A 17,409-nucleotide genomic window follows, 5' to 3' on the forward strand; every position below is an offset into this window, starting at 1 on the left:
TGCTTCTGTCTGACTTACTTTACGTAGTATGATTAGGTCTGTCTACGTTCCTGCAAATGGCATTACTTTATTTTTTATGACTAAGTAATATTCCATTGTGATTATATACTGCTGCTGCTGCTGCTGCTGCTAAGTCGCTTTAGTCGTGTCCGACTCTGTGCGACCCCAGAGATGGCAGCCCACCAGGCTGAGTGGCAAGGTTCACAAAGCAGAGAGGACTCTCAGGTGACATCAGAGAGGCTAGGAGTTTGTGAGAAATAGTTCTCCACAAAAACAAAACTAATCAAATGCTGAATGAATAAATAATGAATGAATGAATAAATATTCAGCATTTGATTAGTTTTGTTTTTGTGGAGAACTATTTCTCACAAACTCCTAGCCTCTCTGATGTCACCTGAGAGTCCTCTCTGCTTTGTGAACCTTGCCACTCTTATGTTGCTCTTCACCCTCTTTCGGGGAATTCCCTTCACCTTGTTCCTGCTTGGAGTAACTTTATCCTGGATTCTGTGTCTTTTTCTTTCTTGGTTTTTACTCTCATTTTGATTGAGCACTTCTTCCAATAGCTTCCAAGGAAGGATTTATGGAAGATAATTTTGTGGAATTTGTCATGTCAGAAAATGCAGTCATTACACTTTGACCTGGGGTTGAAACTTTATATAGAATTTTGGTTGGAAATCATTTTTCTTGAGAATTTTGAAGGCACTGCTTCCTTTTCTTTTAGTTCCAGAGTTGCTATCAAGAAACCAGCAGTTATTCTTACTCTTGATGTTTTGAGATTTCTCTTCCCTGTTTTAAACTGTTTTGGTTGTGATGTGCTTAGATGTAGTTTTCTGTTTGGAGTTTGCCAAGTTTTTGGATCTGTGGTTGGTCTGGGATCCCCAAGTTCCCTTCTAGGTTCGGTGATTTGCCAGGAAGACATGCAGAACTTAGCATACAAAAGCAAAATCATCACTCTTCCAAGAGTCTTTCTCAGTGGAGTCACACAGGGTATGCTTTATTGCTCCAGCAGTGAGTTTTGACAACATATGTGCACTTGTGTCTACCAGTGGGGCTCCCTCATCAGTGACTCTGAGCCCAGGATTTTTACTGAGGGGTGCTGTCTGCCTAGCATTGCCAGAATTTCAGATTTCAGGAAGAAAAACGGGTATTCAACATAAGCCGCATTGTTGGCACAGTTGAGGCGCAGGGAGCCACTGTTATCATTTAGGGCATGGTGGGCTCATCCTGACATCATTTAGGGCATGGTGGGCCCATCCTGACATCCAGGTTAGTTCCCAGAGGTTGGCAAGGACCAGCCTTGCAAACAAGGAGCTCGCGGGACACCTGTCTCAGGTCTGCTGAGTTAACTCTCTTCCTCACAAGTGGGCACAAAGCTTTCATCAAATTTGAAGAGTTTTTTGCCTTTATTCAGCACTTTTTTTTTCCTTTCTGATTTCCCTTTTCCTTCTCTTCTGTGACTGTAATTATCTGTGTATTAATTAGGTTGCTTGATTTTATGTCATGGTTTATTGATGTTGTGCCCATTTTTTCTCGCATTTCATTTTGAGCGGTTTTTATTGTTATATCAAGTTTAATCTTTTTTCCTGTCATTCTAATCTGCTGTTTGCCACCTCTAAAAGTTTGATATGAGTCATTTTACATTGTCCATGTCTCTCCTTAACACAATCATACATTTATCTGTATTTTCAGCATAAATAGTCTATTTATAATAGCTGTTTTAATGGCTTTTTCTGTAAATCTATCATCTGTGTCATTTCTATGTCTCTTTCTATTGATTGATACTTCTTTTCATTTGAAGTTGTATTTTTCTCCTTCTTTACCTGCCTGGAAATTTTTGAGTGTATATCAAATATTTTGAATTTTATGTTGTTGGGTACTAGATTTTTAAAAAATTTCTTTGAATACTCTGAGGCTTTGCTCTGTGGTACAGTTACTGGAAACAGTTTCATCCTTTTTAATGTTGCTTCATGGTTTTTTCTCTGCGTCTGGAGGAGTACTCAGTCTTAGGTCTTAGTGCTGAAGCAGGACCTTCCTGAGTGTTCTCTGTAATGCCCTGAATTACGGTTTTCCACCGGGTTAGCAGGAACAGCCAGTTTCCTGACCCTGTATGAACTCTAGGCGCTGGTCTTCTCTGCTCCCAAGGGACTCTTTCCCTGATGTAGAGTTTCTTTATGTGCACATGCTGATCAGTACTCTGCCGAATACTTGAGGGGGATGTTTGGGTTTCTCTGTGCAGCTCTGGCTTTTCTGGTGCTCTGGCCTATGAACTCGAGCTCCTTCTGTCTCCATGGACTCTCGGCCCTGTCCCTTCAACTCAGGGAGCCACGTAGTCTCCACCTCAGTTCCCCCTCCTCACTGTGTAGTTTGGAAATTCTTTCCGGAAAGTAAGCTGGGTCAATTGTAGGGCTCAGTTCTTTGTTTCCCATCTTTCAGGAGTTAGTATTCTTCTTGCCTGATGTCCCATGTCTTGAAAGCCATTGTTTCAAGTATTTTGTCTCATTTCTTTCCTTTTGGTTATTTCAAGCAAGAGGATAAATCCATTTCCTATTATACCATCATGGCCATATTCTGGATTCTTTCCAGGCAACCTGGAACATGAAAAGATGTTCGTAATTGTTACTCATTAGCTGATCAAAACCATAATAAGATATTACTATATACCCATTAGGATAGCTATTACCCATAAATGGGAAAATAAATGTTGAGGATGTGGAGAAATTGGAACCCCTGGGTACGATTGGTGGGAATTTCAAATGATGCAGCCACTCTGGAAGGCAGTTTGTTGGTTTCTCAAAAGTTAAAGTAGAATTACCATATGACCTAGTGATTTTGCCTCTGGACATAGACCCCAAAGATTTGACAGCAGGGTCTCAACAGAAATTGTACCTTAATGTTCATAGTGGCACTATTCACAGTGTCCTAATGGTGGAAGCAACCCAAATATCTATCATCAGGTGAAGGAATAAACAAAATGTGTGGGTATGTGTATTGTCTGGGCTTCCCTGGTAAAGAATCCGACTGCCAGTGGAAGTAGACGCGGGTAGATCCCTGGGTCAGGAAGATTCCCTGGAAAAGGAAATGACAACCCATTCCTCAGTTTTACCCGGGAAATCCCATGGACAGAGGAGTCTGGTGGGCTAAGTCCATGGGGTTGCAAATGGACACGACTTCGTGAGTGAACAACAACAAATGTATATTGTGTACTAAAAAAATATTCACAACCTAAAAGACGAGAGGTATGTTTTATTTGGTGGGGATTTTTAGGACTTCAGGCCTGGAAGGCAGCATCACAAGTAACCCCGAGATAAACTGCTGTAATGAGCTGAGTGGGGAGGGGTAGTCAGAATATATAGGCGTTATGCAACAAAGGGTAGGTAGTCTGAACATCAAAAGGTTATTGTTAATTAAAGAAAACCTGGTATCTCAAGGAATTCAGTGCTTTTCTGTGTTTGGGAAGATACCAGAGTCTGAATTCCCTTAAATCATTCCTTAGATACACATCTTAACTGTCTAGGGCCAGTATCCTGTGTTTTCTCATCCCGAGTTTCCTCAGGGCTCATTGTGGGGGGTGACTGCAGTCTGATGGCTGCTAGACAGCAGGTACTTCCTTCCTGCGTTCCCTCAGGGCTCACCAGCTCATCTTCTGTGGTGGCTGCAATCGGTAATGACTGTGCCAGCCCTTGTTTACTGATGTGGCAGGAAATATACCATTTCTCAATGTGTGTATACGTATATGTGTGTTTTTGTATATAGATATAGATATGTGTGTGTGTGTGTGTGTGTGTTACGGAATTAAACTTGGGTCTGCCTGCTCTGGTGTAGTAAAGCCAGTCTGTTGACACTGGGTTGTGGTGAGGGCAAGTGCAGCCTTTGTTGCATGGCACTCCCACTGTTTGGGGCTGAGCGTGGAGGCATGAGTTTGGGTCCCAGGGACCCAAACTCCACCATGGCTTTCAGGGCAAAACTTTTAGTGACAGGGCTGCAGGGTGACTGATCAGTTGTGGACATTTTTCTGCTTGGCTGGAGCTGAAGTAGTCAGGAGTCACCATCATCCCACTTCTGGCAACATCCAGCCTGTGGCTTGTGTGCTTGTGGTCAGCGTGCAGCTAATTTATTCCACCTGGTGAGGTTTCAGTGTCAGCAGAACGACTCAAGGACAGTGCTCAGGATAATACCTCTGTCCCCTGCGGAAGAACTGAAGGTCCTTGACTGTGTTCAGTAGCTGAACTGTTACTGTTTTATGTTGCTTGACAGCTTTCCTTTGTTCCTCCATTTTCTTACTTGTCTAATTAAATTTATTCTTTGGAACTTGGGAAGGTCCTAGCAGGTGAAGCTTTTCTACAAATGAGAGGCAGGATCCTATTCTGTTTCATACACAGTGGTTATTATTCAGCATTCAAAAGGATTGAAATTCCGATACGTGGTACAAGGTGGATGAAACTTGATAACATTATGCTGTGTAAATTTTTTTCTTGGCTTTTTTGGGGGGAAATACTCTTGTTAATTACGGTTATATTTATCACTTGAAAGTTGTGTAAATAACCACGTCTGTTAGAACTGTAATGGTGCGTGGTGGAGATGCAGTTGGCTGACTGGGGTTTACTAACTCAGCTAATTGAGAAACTCGTGCACACAGGTCTTGTAGTGCTTGCAATTCAAATTCACACCTTGTTAAAATTACAAATTACAGTACAACACAGACTTTTCAGGCTAGCTCTTGAAGACGTGGGCTTCTGTGGTGGCTCAGATGGTAAAGTGTCTGCCTGCAATCTAGGAGACCCAGGTTCAATCCCTGGGTCGGGAAGATCCCCTGGAGAAGGAAATGGCAACCCACTCCAGTACTCTTGCCTGGAAAATTCCATGGACTGAGGAGCCTGGTAGGCTACAGTCCATGGGGTCGCAAAGAGTCGGACACGACTGAGCAATTTCACTTTTCACTTGAATAAGTATAGTTTATGAGAAGTGTGTGTCTATGGGTGGTAGAATTATTGGAGAAGTTTATTTCCTTCTTTCCTATATATATATATATATTTCATAATAATAATAATAAAAGACAGAAAAGTCATTGGCTTTTCCCTCAAGGAAGAGGAAGAATCAGATCATGTATATTGACCATCTACTGGGCCTTATATTGTACTAATTGCTTTATGTATTAGTCTGTTTGAGTTGCTGTAACAAAAATATTATAGACTAAGTGGCTTATAAAACAGAAATTCTGACAGTTTTGGAGGCTGAAGTTCTGCTATCTAGGAGCCAGCAGATATGGCGTCTGTTGAGGGCTTGCTTCCTGGTTCTTAGATAGCTGTCGTCTCATGTGTCCTCAGTGATGGAGGGGGTTAGGGGGTCTCCCTGGGACCTTCCAGGAAGGGCATTAATCCCATTCATGAGGGCCACACAGCATGGCTTCACTCCCAGGTGCCATCACACTGGGGATTAGGTTTCAGCATGGAGTTTGTAGCAGTACATTTTTCATTTGAGCCTTAGAACAAGCTTGTGAAGTCAATGGTGTTATGCCCTATTTTCAGACAGGAAAGTGTATTATTAAAGGTATGTGACTGTGACCAGGTTATTTCTATAATCATCAAGGCCGCTCTGAAACCTTGCAACGAAAGTATTGGGTGGTGGTTGAATGCCTCAGGATCCACGTCGATTGCTTTCTTATATCAGAAGCAGCTTGCACACGCACGTGAGAACTTTGAAAGTTATGGTGATAGAAAAGGGAAGTCCGTGGCTCGCTCTTTATCTAAAAAATTCAGTATTTCTCTATGTAGTTTCTCATCAAGTGCACTTGTTTTTTTTTAGTAGTTATATATGTTAAAATATGACATATTACGTTGTTATTAAAAAGTGACTCAAAAAATGGATTGCTCCAAGCAGGCCCTGGGAGGCGTTCCTGTGATGGGGAAACTGTGGTCTGCCTAGTCATAGCCGTGTTCTCTGTGGCCTTAACTCCTGCCTTCTTTTCCTCCTTTCTCTTCCTGGTATAGGAACAAAGACTCAATTATTATCCTTATTATCTTCAAGCTGCTCATTGTTAAGTCTTTTTCTGACCCCCTTGCCATCCTGAATTCCATGTGGGTTTTCAACTGCCTGATGACATCTTTGTGTGGATGTCCTAAACATACCGCGAGTCTCAGAGTTCCAAGTCCTGTCCCTCTTCCTTCTAATCCAGGCTCATGTTCTCCATGTGTTTTGGTCCTAGTTCTTTTTTTTTTTTTTGCACTGCCTTAATCTACTCATTATCAGGTCATGCAGATTTGGCCTCAAAATCACAGCATCCCTACCACTTCTTCCCTATATTGGGCCCCTTCCCCTGTTGTCTGTCTTGTTTCCTTGCTTCATAACTGATTTCTTAGCTTATGTCTTTTTGTTAGATTCATCTTAATAAGCATTATCACCTCATCATTTACTTATTTATACTTTCAGTGGCTCCCCACACAGCCTGAGAATCAAGGTCCATGTAATTCGACCATTACAGTTTAGCCTCAGGTCCTTAAAATGAGTGAGGCAGAATATATACTGTATAATTCTATTCATGTAAAATTCTAAAAAGTGCAAATGATTTTAGTGAGAGAGCAGGCCAGTGGTTTATTGGGAATGAGGGTGGAGATGGATGGATTACAGTGGGACAAAGAGCACAGTTCTGGGGCTGATTGGGAAGGTTTATCTTGATTGTGGTGATACTTTCATATGTCAGTGGAATTGATAAAACATTTTCTCAAGTATAAGAAGGATATAAGTCTGTGTGCTTATGAAATATTCAAAATAGTTTGTTAAATGACAAAAACATAGACTAATTGTGTAGAAAAATGGAAAGAATGTACATCTGTATGGACTGTCTCTGCATTGAGGAATCTCTGCGTTGAGGCAACTTTTTTCTATGCTATTTTGAATTTTGAACCATGTACGTGCATTACTTGTATTAAAAAAATTTTTAAAGGACACTTTACACTTCTATCCAGAATATAGTGAGAACTTCTGCAGAATAGTAAAGAAAAGATAAATAGCTCACAGCTGTGGTCCTGTCCATTTTGTTATAGTGCCAATAATAGTAATAGCAATGATACCATTAATAACAATACAGTAACTCTGAGTTATTGCTATATGCCACACACTTTGGTAAGTGCTGATCATGTTATGTAGATGTTGTTATTAGCCCCATTTTGCAGATTAGGGGATTGAGACATAGCTGGTAAATGCAGAATGAGGTTCTAACTAGTGTAGCATGATCCCCTGCAATGTAGCACAGTTATGCAACCTGGAGGAAAAGCATGATGAAAATCAAAAGATCATAGCTTCAGTTCATAATGTCACCTTTTAGGACATGTGATTAATTGATTCTTGCTGTGACTTCCTATTCAGTATTGTTATCTGGGTTTTCCATTTATTTTATGTTCTTCCAAGAACCCTTCCTATAGAGGGCAGCAGAGATACAGCAGTGAGTTTTCTACTAACCTAGATTTTTCAGGAAGCACGAAGAAAATTGGCTTTAAGTGAGCTTTGTTATGTAATTCTCTTGTACTTTATATAGTGATTCCTATGCAAATACAGGCTTGTAGCTTAATAAATATCAGATAACCTGAGTGAGAGTTGGAGTTTTGTTGAAGGTGCGCAACATAAGCTGGATGACAAACAAGATCTGAAAGTTGTAGTTTTAAAGAGAAAGCAAATGTGATTTTCAAATTTCAAATATGGATTCATTGTTACAAAACAGATGTTGTCTGTGTATTTTTAACAGTAAGAGCAGAACAAATGATTCAGTATCTCACAGAATATGGAATAGGGAAAAATTTAATAAAAGTAGACTAGCAAAATTTTATATTTCTTGAGAGGATATTTAGAAAGTAATCTGGCAGACTTTGAAAGTATTTCTAAGTTTAATGAGCATGTTTGTAATTCTTTGTTTATATTATATGAAAAATTGAAAGTAACACATGTAATTTAACATTTAATCATTTTAAATGATGAATCAGAATAAATTGATGTAACTAAATATGTACTAATTGTTAATGTCTGAGAACTCCCCAATTTATCCATGTAGATTTGACGGAATTTGATTATGATGATCAAAAGCACACATTTTAGAAATCCTCTCTAAAATGTAATTATGTTTATATAAAATGAAAATTTCATGCTTGTAAAAGGGAAAATATAGGGAGTGTTTAGCCATGATTTCGTTTGATTATATTTTGAAGATTTCAGTATAGAAACATTACATTTAAGAAACAAAGTCAAGGCTTTCCTGGTGGTCCAGTGGTTAAGAATCCACCTGCTGATGCACAGGATGCTGGTTCCATCCCTGGTCCTGGAAGATCCCACATGTCACAGGGCAACTAAGCCTGTGCTGCTGCTCCTACTGTGTGCTCTAAAGCCTGTGCTTTAGAGTCTGGGGGCTGCAGCTACTGAAACCCATGCACCTAGGCCTATGCTCCACAGCAAGAGAAAGCACCATGATACGCCCACGCACTGCAGGTAGGCAGCAGCTCGCACTCGCTGCAGTGGGAGAACCCTCACAAAGCAACAAAGACCAGCACAGCCAAAAACACATAACTAAACACAGGGCTTTTTAAAAGAGAGGCAGATTTGTACTCCAGTGTATTCTTATGTTAAAAAGGAGGACTCTTAGGAGTAGTACTGAGGAATAGGTACTTTTTGTTGTTGTTTTACATTAGTTTTGTGTGCATATATCTGTGAACACTATCTGTTCTTGATCTGATAGCACTATAGCATATTTTGGCTTTTATTCTCTTTAGGAAAGTGAGTATGTGCCAATATCATTTGTAGCATTTGTTTCAGAACTTAACATCCTTATTCTTCCACATCTCCCTTGTTAATTGGCTAAACCTTAGCTTATGACATATCAGGTCTGAGACTTTGTCATTTTTTGTTTCAGTGTAAATCTTCCTCCTTTTTCACTGTCACCCTGTCATTTCTTATACCTTCAGTTTTGTTTTTCCTTCTGTTTCTTTTATTCCTAAATTCATCTGTTTTCTGGTATGAGAATGGTAGAATAGAAAAGAGTGTTGTAGGAATGATCATTGCTGCTGGTGCTGCTGCTAAGTCACTTCAGTCATGTCCAACTCTGTCCAACCCCATAGACGGCAGCTCACCAGGCTCCCCATCCCTGGGATTCTCCAGGCAAGAACACTGGAGTGGGTTGCCATTTCCTTCTCCAATGCATGAAAGTGAAAGTGAAGTCGCTCAGTCGTGTCCGACTCCTAGCGACCCCATGGACTGCAGCCCACCAGGCTCCTCCATCCATGGGATTTTCCAGGCAAGAGTACTGGAGTGGGGTGCCATTGTCTTCTCCGAGGAATTATCATTACATGTATATAAATTAAAAAGTCATAATATGAGTCATTACAGTGTGACTTTAGTCCTCTGCTACTGCTGCTAAGTCACTTCAGTCGTGTCTGACTCTGTGCAACCCCAGAGATGGCAGCCTACCAGGCTCTTCTGTCCCTGAGATTCTCCAGGCAAGAACACTGGAGTGGGTTGCCATTTCCCTCTCCAAAGCATGAGAATGAAAAGTGAAAATGAAGTCGCTCAGTCGTGTCTGACTCTTCAGGACCCCACGGACTGCAGCCCACCAGGCTCCTCCATCCATGGGATTTTCCAAGCAAGAGTACTGGAGTAGGGTGCCATTGCCTTCTCCTCTAGTTTTTAATTTTAAAAAATCCTTAGGAGTTCCACTTGCAGTAAGGACAGAGCATCATGTGTCAGATTACCTTTCTTACAAATAGCAATGACAAATTTTGGACATATAAAGTATATTAAATATATTTAAAAAATAAGTTTATATAAAAATATAAAGAGTATAAAAATACTTGAAGACAGTAGATAAAAGGAGAAGACAGTAGATAGAAGGAGAAGACAGCTGGCAGAGACTTGCAGGGGTTGGCATTTTGAAGAAGAAAATGGCACAAGCAAGGAGGGATTTTCATTTATCACCACTTTTTACCCAAAGGCAGGCCCCTGTCCGTGTTGGTCAGGGTGACTAAACTTGGATAGAAATCATAACACAGAGTTTGGGGTATAGGAGGTTAAAGGTGAAAGTAGAACCTCCCAGGGAGAACCCCACATTATGCATATAGATCTTACAGGCCATAAGAACTACACAGATTTCAGCTGCTCTTCACTACACAGGAGAAAGCAGTGTACTTTCTGTACTCACAGGGGAGTGAGTATGCCAAATTAACTACTGTTTAAGCAGAAAAGTAAATACTCCTCAGAAGAGCGTAACAGAATCCAGAGTCTACATCCCTGATAATGACCAGGATACACTTCACATTTGTTAGACATAGACACATATACACGTAAACCCAGGAATGTGATGCATGTTTAAAGGAAAAGGCAGATAATTGAGACAGACCCTGATATATTAGAATATACTAGATAATATTAGAATATTAGAACTCAAATATTAGAATTACCAGATCTTGTAACTCTGTTCCAGCACAGAAAGGAAAATATGCAAATAATGAATGCACCGATCAAAAACTCAACAGAAAAATAGAAATTGAAGAGAACTTTCTAATTAAATGTAGAGTTGTCTTTCTGTCACTAAGTCGTGTCCTTGTGACCCCATGAACTGCAGCACGCCAGGCTTCCCTGTCCTTCACTATCCCCAGGAGTTGTCTCAAACTCATGTCCATCCAGTGATGCTACTTAACCATCTCATCCTTGGTCGCCCCCTTCTCTTTCTGCACTCAAACTTTCTCAGCTTGAGTCTTTTCCATTGAGTTGGCTCTTCGCATCAGGTGTCCAAAGGATTGGAGCTTCAGTTTCAACATCAGTCCTTCCAGTGAATGTTCAGGGTTGATTTCTTTGGCATTGACTGGCTCGATTCCTTTGCTGTCCAAGGGACTAAGTCTTTTTCGGGCACCACAGTTCGAAAACATCAGTTTTTCGGTGCTCTGCCTTCCTTATGGTCCAACTCTCACATCCACACGTAACTGCTGGAAAAACCATAGTTTTGATTAGTTAGACCTTTGTTGGCAAAGTGATGTCTCTGTTTTTAAGTATGCTATCTAGGTTTGTCATTGCTTTTCTGCAAAGGAGCAAGCATCTTTTAATTTTGTGGCTGCAGTCACCACCCACAGTGTTTTTGGAGCCCAAGAAAATAAACTTTGTCACTGTTTCCACTTTTTTCCCATGTATTTGCCGTGAAGTGATGGGATCAAGCACCTAATTGATATTTGTAGAATATTTCATGCAATACAAATACAATAGGATGCACATTCTATTCATGTGCACACGATATACATACCACAATAAATCATATGTTGTGTCATAAAACGTCTCAAAAAACTTCAAAAGATTGTAACTCTGAACATGATATTCTGCAACCATGATAGAATTTAAAGTAGAAATCAGTAATAATAAGATATCTAGGAGAAATTCATATTTAAAAAAATTAAAGAACATAATTTTCTCTAGTTGATATGTAGATTTAATGCAGTTGAAATCATGAACATTTTTAAAGGCATCTACAGTAGATACAAAAGTTAGTCACTCAGTCCTGCCTGACTCTTTGCAACCCCATGGACTGTAGCCCACCAGGCTCCTCTGTCCATGGAATTCTCCAGGCAAGAATACTGGAGTGGGTTGCTATTTCCTTCTCCAGGGGATCTTCCTGACCCAGGGATTGAAACTGCATCTCTTACATCTCCTGTATTGATAGGTGGCTACTTACCACTGGCCACCTCGGAAGCCCTATAGTTATGGTTATAGTTTTATTATAAAGGGTATAACTCAGGAACAGCCAAATAAAAGGAAGAGATGTATAGGAAAAGTTGTTATGGGGGTGGAGGTACGGCAAGGGGTAGGGAGTCTCTTGGTCTGCTATTCTCCTAGCTCACGGTTGTGTTCACCAAATTGGAAAGTCTTGCATACCTCACCATTCTGAATTGTGTTTTTATTTAATTTAAATTTTTAAAGTTTTTATACAGTTTAACAATTTTTGATGTACAGTTATTACAAAATATTGGCTGTATCCCTGGTGTTGTACAGTATATCACTGAGCCTGTCGTATACCCAGCAGTTTGTACCTCTTACTCTCCAACCCCTATATTACCTCTCCCCGCACCTACTTACTGGTAACCTGTAGTTTTTTCTCTACATCTGTGAGTCTGCTTCTTTTCTGTTGTATTCATTGGTTTGTTGTAGTTTTTAGATTCCACATATAAGTGAAATATCATACAGTATTTATCTTTCTCTAACTTATCTCACTTATTATACTTACTAGGCTTATCATCTTTGTTACTGCAAATGGTAAAAAATTTCATTCCTTTTTTATAGCTGAATAGTATTCTGTTTTGTGTGTGTATGTACCACATCTTCTTTACTCATTCATCTGTTGTTGAACACAGGTTGTTTCCATGTCTTGGCAATTGTAAATAATGCTGCTATGACTATTGGGGTGCATGCCTCTTTTTAAATTAGTGGGGCTTTTGGATATGTACCCAGAAGTGGAATTACTGAGTCCTCTGATAGTTCTAGTTTTAGATTTTTGAGAAACCTCGATATTGTTTTCCACAATGCTGCACCAATTTACATTCCTACCAACAGTGTACAAGGGTTCCCTTTTCTCTGCATCCTCAGCAACGTTTGTTATTTGTAGACTTTTTCATGATAGCCATTCGCACAGGTGTGAGGTGGTTCTCTTTTGGTTTTGATGTGCATCTCCCTGATGACTAAGTGATGTAGAGCATGTTGTCATGTGTCTGTCGGCCCTCCGCATCACCTTGTAATGAGAACTTTTTGTGGTATCTCATTTTGGTTTTTATTTGCTCTTTAATAGCTAAATGGCTTTGAACATTGTTTCATGTGCTTATTGGGTATTTGTGTATACTTTTATAATTTCTCTCTTCAGTTTCTTTATTCTCTCTTTCACATGGAATTTCTGTTCAGATCTTTTACCTATTTATCACTTGGCTTATTTGGGTTTTTACTGTTGAGATAAAAGAGTTCTGTATATAGTGTATATATGTGTTATCTGATACATGACTTGGTAATATTTTCTCCCATGTATGAGTTGTCTTTTCACTTTCTTGATATTGTCCTTGGTTGCAAAAGGTTTTTATTTTGCAGAAGTCCAGTTTATTTATTTTTTTCTTTGATCCCTTGTGCTTTTCTTGTGTCATATATAAAAAACTATATAATATATGGTCATGCAGATTTAAACCTATGCTTTCTTCTTAGATTTTCTGTAGTTTTACCTTTTAAATACTGATGTATGATCCTTTTTGAATTAATATTTTACCTGGTTTTAGGCAGGGTGAAATTCGTTCTTTTTCATGAGTTTGTCCAATTGTCCCAGCACCATGAGTTGAAAACCTGTTCTTTCTCCATTTAAAGGTCATGGTATCCGTGTCAAAAATCAGCTGACTATATGTGAATGGGTTTATGTCTGGAATCTAAATCATTTTCCACTGATCTGTATGCCTCCTCTTTTGCCAATTCCATCCTCTCTTGATTAGTGTAGTTTTGTAGTAGATTTTGAAACTGAAAAGTTAGCATTCCCTAACTCTGTTTTTCTTTTTCAAGATTGTTTTGGCTATTTTGGGTCTGTTGCATTTACATATGTATTTTAAAATGAGTTTCCTATTTCTGTCCTCTTCTGCCCCACCCGTCCATGGCTTGGAGGACCTGTTTCCTTCTCCTGGTGTTGGTGTGTGGGAGCATGAGGAATGCAGAGGAGCATTCTGCAGGAAAGAGACCACATTCTAGAAATGACCTAGTAGTGGTCAGGGCCTGAAGATTTCAGGAGAGGCATGGTTGGAAGAGTGCTGTTCTACTTTTATGCTGTAAAATTCCTAACTGTAAATGTAACATGACCAGAAAGCCTAATTATTCACACATTCCTGCTTACACTGGTTAAGACTTGAGGTCTTCAAACAAAATCTAACAACCTTTGAGAGAATCATTGGGAGTTAGTGATTAGGTGATACAATGGAAGAAGAGTGTCATTAGTAGAGATAGAACCAACATTGACTAAATGGCATCGAGGAACCGGAGCACATGTGTACTGTTTCAATACCAACATGTCCTAGGAGCACTGTGAGTGATAACCGTAGTCGCCTTTTTCTTGACTGGGAGTTATGAAATTAGTTTTTCACTGTGGCAGTAAAAACCGCAGATATGATGTCTGTACTACACCACAAAGAATATTTATGTGCATGACTGCACAGTAGATAGACACTGAGTGTCTATTTTTCTAGTCCATATTTGAAAACTTCATTGATAAATCACGTAGCTCTCATGAGCCCATGAGAATTTTGTAAAATCAATTATTTATTCAGACAGTTGCTTTACAAAAACCATATGCTCAGGACTGCCACATAGCCTAGGGGTTTACATCAGTGAACAGAATCCAAGTTGTCAGTGGGATGTCAGCCTTGCCCTTCTTTTATACTAATTGATAGGATCCCTGAGAACAGGGAATGTTTTCATGAGTTAAGGGTAGAGTGAGTAGTATCAGTTGAGCTTGCATTGTTTTACTTTAAACAAAGGTGTTATTTATAGTGTCTCTTCATGGGTGAATGCACACTGAGGAGTATGAGTAAAACATTTCTTTAACTAGATGTGTGAACTTTGTGTTCTTAGGACTGCCTCTGAGGGGCCTGGGCTGGGTGGAGAACAGGAACTACAGCGTTCAGGTGTTCATAATTACAGCCTTCAATCCACAGTAGAATTGACTTTTTAATTATAACAAAATCTGAAGCCTAGGCCTACTTCTAGGTGCAGTTTTGGTCCATGTAACCTTAGTTGTCAGTTGATGTCAAGATATTTAGATTAGTTTTAACATTCATCTGAGTAAATCATATTTGATTGAAAACAGAAGCTTTTATCAGAAGGTAAACCATATATATTTCCAGTTTTTTTTCCTTTGACTTCCTATGCTAGTATTATTTATAACTTACTTTAAACATAATTTGAAATAATTACGAATAAATAATTATGTCATAGTTTTGAAAGAGTAAGGTTTAAAGTATATGATAATTTTAAAAGAATAAATGTTCAAGATTTTTTAACCTTTTACTATGTTGAGGAAAATCATTTGACTACGTGATTCCGTCAGAGTTAAAGATGTGATAGGCCTGTTTGCTTTGATCTTAAGACATAGTTTGTGTTGTTGTAAGACGAGAGACCTATGAAACTATTTAGTAAAAATTAAGGCTGAAAACTAAAGGGTGAACAAACATCTGTGATTTCATCGTGGCCTTCTACCAGCGTAGACTGCCGAGTGTTTGTGGTTTGAGTCTTGTCTCTGTGAGTACTGTAGGACTCCTGTGGGTTTCCCCGGATCAGGAGCTGGTTGTGAACTGCTACAGTTCATGAGGATGAACTGTCGTAATGTTACACCAAGGATGGCGTTTTTGGAGTAGGAGAAAAAGCAGATGACAGAAACTAGAGGAAAAGAGACGCATTTTTTTCTGAAAGTATGTAGACTGCCTGCAGATTGTGTGTTCCTTGCCTCCTCATTTGCATCTCACCCTTGTGGACGAGTTAACGTAACCTGTGTGGGAATGACATAACTTTCCTATCTCTCACTTAATTCTGACTGCATCGAGTGAGGGGACTGCACAGTGGCCCACATTTTTCTCCAGGGCTTTCTGCGGAAGTGAGTCAATACGTTGTTTCTGGCTTTACTTGCTGGCCCTCCCTCCCATGCCAGCGCTGGGTGCATTGGAATTTTCCAGGTATATCATTAGAGGAGGCAGCACAGAAGGGCCGGAGCAAGATTCACAGTGCCTGGGGAAGTCCCAGGGATTGTTCCAGGAAGTACTGAAAGTGAGCCAGATGGAGTAGGGGTAAAAAAATGACCTGAATTAAAAATGGACAGAACACGGAACAGCCTTCATCATATTTAACTTTTATTATCATATTTAAAAACTGATTTAAAATGTAAGCTGAGATTTCTTTTTAGCGTGGATTTCAACACCTTTTTTTCTGCTTGTGCCAAGAACACAGTGTTCTGTTAAGTCATTCAGTGACGAAGACTGCTGGCTTGCTGCCAACCAGGGTCAAGTTCATTCAGATAAGCTTCAGTGTAGATAGTAAACTGAGTGAGGAACATTCCTCTGTCTTGGCATGTTAGGTGGGTTTGGAGGATCAGTTGTTTTCGAAGATTGTTGTGCTAATGTCACATTCTTGTCTGTTTGTTGACTCTGCGTCTGACTTAGTGAAATAGCGCTGCTCTCCTAACCATTCCAGATGAGTACCTCGCAGGCTCTGGATGAGCTCTGCTCTGTCATGTGAACTGTGCTTTACACCACTGAAGGGAACACGCAGGATTCAAGAAGTGCTCTTTTCAGTCACATATGCACATCAAAGCTGGAAAAGGTGGATTAGAAGCAAGAAAAATGCTATCAAATACCCATCTTTAAGGATTTTATTCATCCTTTCACTCATTGGAATGGTTCTTTCTTAGTTCCTTGGTTTAATTTCTCAGTTACCATCTTTGTTTTCCAGTTTCAGAAATTCATTGACTCTGTTATATTAAAAATTACTAAGTACACAGAAATATAACGACTAGAGCTATTTTGCCTGAAAATTACATTTAAACAGTTTTTTTCTGAAAGTATTTAATTTGTCAGTGTGTGATTGAGCAAACACATCTTGGCTTATAAGTGGCTTACTAGATCCTAGAAGATTACTTTTTTCCTGTTCATTGTAGTATTTACCCAAGGATAATTTGGAGTTGGTGTTGCTACTGATAAAGTTTAAAGAACGCGTGCATTACTTACTGTCTGCTGGAATATGTGGTTTGGGGGCCAGTGTCTGGTGATGGCCCTCTTTCTGTGATTGGTCACGGTGTCACATAATAGTTCTCTTCCTGTGACTGATCACCGTCTTACTCATTAATGCCTGTCTGGACTTGAGCAGGATGCCTTGTCCTCATCGGCTCACCGGGTACCAACAGTTGGCCAGTTAATGGATACCAGTCACGCCACGGGTCAGACGTGTGATGATGGAGCATTTAGGTCTGGGAACATATTTTATATCATAAAAAATAATCCCATGAAGCAAATAAATCATAAGCGTATGCCTTTACAGACTTATTTAAAAGCAAACATGTTATCAAAAGCTGTAACATAAGTATTTGTTTGGCTAATTTTTCTGCCTGGGTTACTTTGGGCTTCTAGTAAAGCTTGAGCAGAAGAAACTTCTTCCATCAAATCTTCATGTAGCAAGCATACTAATTTACCAGTCTTCCAAGGACCTTTGAACAGTATTAAATATTGTTAATACAGATAGAATATGCACGAATTTTTCAGAAAGCCTTAGAATGTTAAGTGCTGGAAGGAATATAGCATTCCTCCCTTCCTCAAGAGGCACTCTGTAGTGTTAGTAGAGAGTTAGGGTTGGGTATTATATCGCCATGGCACTCCTTTTGCTTCCATT

At 39.6% G+C, this 17,409-nt stretch overlaps 1 protein-coding gene across 4 annotated transcripts in view; it reads left to right on the top strand.

Moving 5' to 3' along the window:
• Positions 1-17,409, top strand: part of SPIDR (scaffold protein involved in DNA repair) — a 283,594-nt gene that overhangs the window by 43,910 nt on the left and 222,275 nt on the right. The window contains exon 1 of one of the 4 annotated variants that reach the window (XM_086337020.1): positions 14,698-14,858. The exons of the other annotated variants lie outside the window; for them this stretch is intronic. The gene's annotated coding sequence lies outside the window, so the exon portion shown is untranslated. Of the gene's footprint in view, positions 1-14,697; positions 14,859-17,409 lie in introns of those variants that run through there. 4 annotated transcript variants of the gene reach the window in all.

The sequence above is a fragment of the Bos grunniens genome, chromosome 14 (genome assembly GCF_055505025.1).
Source record: "Bos grunniens cultivar Pamir isolate PY7600 chromosome 14, Bosgru_T2T1.0, whole genome shotgun sequence".
Lineage (NCBI taxonomy): Eukaryota > Metazoa > Chordata > Mammalia > Artiodactyla > Bovidae > Bos > Bos grunniens.